Below are 2,499 nucleotides of genomic sequence, written 5' to 3' on the forward strand. Positions count from 1 at the left end.
TTCTTCTTCTTCTTCTTCTTCTTCTTCTTCTTCTTCTCCTTCTCCTTCTCCTTCTCCTTCTCCTTCTCCTTCTCCTTCTCCTTCTCCTTCTCCTTCTTTTTTTTTTTTTTTCTAGCTTCTTATTAAAGAAAAAAAGCAACAAGTCACATTTGTCTGGGGGGTGCCTCTCCAGGAAATTTACTTTTTGAGTGTGTCTGCCTCATGAAAGAGGAAGCCCTGAGGGAGTTAAAGCTAAAAAGTATAAGGAGGGCTGAGCTGGGAGGGAGCTCAGCAATGGAGAACCTAGTGGCCCCAAGTCCCTGGCCTTGATGCCCACCCAGCACTGAGAAAAACAAAATTTGACAACCTTAAGCTTTTAGCCTAGCTTCACATGTAAGCCCAAAAATTCACTTCAATTTTCCAAAACCTTCCTGGTCTCGCTTGTAAAATGAGTTTTGTTTTGTTTCGGTTTGTTTGTTTTGCAAGACTGGAACTTGAGCCCAGGCTCTTCACACTAAGCTGCATCCCCAGCTCTTTTTATGTGTTTATTTATTTCATTTGCAGACAGGGTCTTGCTCAATTGGCCAGGCTTAACATTGCCGTCTTCCTGCCTCAGCCTCCAAGAGTGCTGGGATCACAGGTGTGGACCACCTGCCCAGCCAAACTGAGATGTTTCAATGAGAAGAGCTCTTTTTTATTTCCTCATTCTTTATGTAGTTTTCATATTTAATTACTGGTGGAGGAAACAATACCTCATATACAAGGTTCTATGAGGCCTAAATGAGATGATACATTTAACAAATATAAATTCCAATACACAAATTCTGATGTAAAAGAATGTCATATTTATGTGCATATATAATTCATATTTACATAATTGTTATAAAAATCACATACTGTCTCTGAACTATAGCCCTCTGGTTACCCCTGAGTTAACTTCAGACTTACTTGGATAGGTCTCACCTATATCTCCAGGTCGGGGCTGGGGACATGGCTCAGTAGAATAAGTGCTTGCCTGGCAAGCGCAAGGGCCTGAGTTCAATCTCCAGTTCTGCCAAAAAAAAAAGATGTTATATCTCCAGGTCTTATATAACCAGCACTTGGTGTCCATGAGAAGTTGATTCCACAGCTCCCTATGGATGTCAAAGTCCTAATATGGAAGGATTTCATATACATCCTTATATAACGGTATAGTAGTTGATATAACCTATGTGCATTATCCCACAATGTCTGGTCATCTCTAGATTACTTATTATATCTAATAAAATATAAATGTTACACAAATAGTTGCCATACTGTATTGCATGGAGGATAATAACAAGAAACAAGTCTATATTTTCAGAATTTAAGAAACAGTAGTTTCAACTCACAGTTGGTTGAATTCACAGATGTAGAACTGAGGGACACAGTGGGCTGATGGCACCGGGCATAGCTGGGGATGAAGAGTCAAACAATCATCTGTCATCAAGGCAGCCATTGCTTTGGCCTCCATAGGCATTTTGGCCACTCTCCTGTCACAGTTGGGATAGGGAAACCCCATGTCCTGGTCTGTCATCCTCCCTGAGGTCTCCAGGTATCCAGGAAATGGATTTTGTTCCCCATGGCAAGAAGTCTCTTTATAGTGATTCTCCAGCCTTTTTCCTGCTGTTTTCACATGGGTACTTCAATGCACCCCTGGTGAGGAGCTATGGCATGTCACCGAGTCTGCCACAATCACACCTGGACTATCTTCCCATGCCCCACTCCCAACTTCCTCCACTTGTAATTCATCCTCCAACGTAAACTGACTTGTCACCCATCTCACTGAGTCTGCTGTGCTGTGCCTCCTTCTCTGAGCTGCCTGTAGAGCACAGGAGAACCATGACACTAGTTTTACTGCACAGTAATGGCCTGCATATGTGGTTGCTCTCACTGCTCACCTGAAAGTAATCTAAATTTCTTCTTGGTGATTCTGGGCACTGCCTGATATACGAGACGTTCCCAGCTTATGTTTGATAAGTCAACATTCCCAGTAGTAGCCCTAACCATTCAGTCTTTTCTCCTGTAACTGGTGCCTTGCACACTTGAATCTGTGGCACTGTGGTAAACATTTAAGCCTTTAGGTATTAGTGTGTTCACTAGGTGACCACAGGCTTGAATAAATTACAGGCTTCCTCTCCTAACCTCCTAATTACAGATGCAGGAAGAGATCTTAGTGGTTGGCCAGCCCAACCTCCTCCGCGGCATGGAACTCACCTTATGAATGGTCACTCATCTCTGCATAAATAATTTCTGGGGCTTTTGTATTAAATGGACTGGTGAAAGCATCAAAAAACATTGGAGTGTGAATAGACACTAATGAGGACACATCGTGGTGTTCACGACCTGATTCGCTTTGTTGCTAAGGACAAGATAGTCCCCAACAGACAGTTGCTACAGAAAAAAGACCAAAAGAAGAAGAAGAAGAAGAAGAAGAAGAAGAAGAAGAAGAAGAAGAAGAAGAAGAAGAAGAAGAAGAAGAAGAAGAAGAAGAAGAAGAAG

Source organism: Octodon degus, unplaced genomic scaffold (assembly GCF_000260255.1).
Source record: "Octodon degus isolate 3935 unplaced genomic scaffold, OctDeg1.0 scaffold00145, whole genome shotgun sequence".
Taxonomy (NCBI): domain Eukaryota; kingdom Metazoa; phylum Chordata; class Mammalia; order Rodentia; family Octodontidae; genus Octodon; species Octodon degus.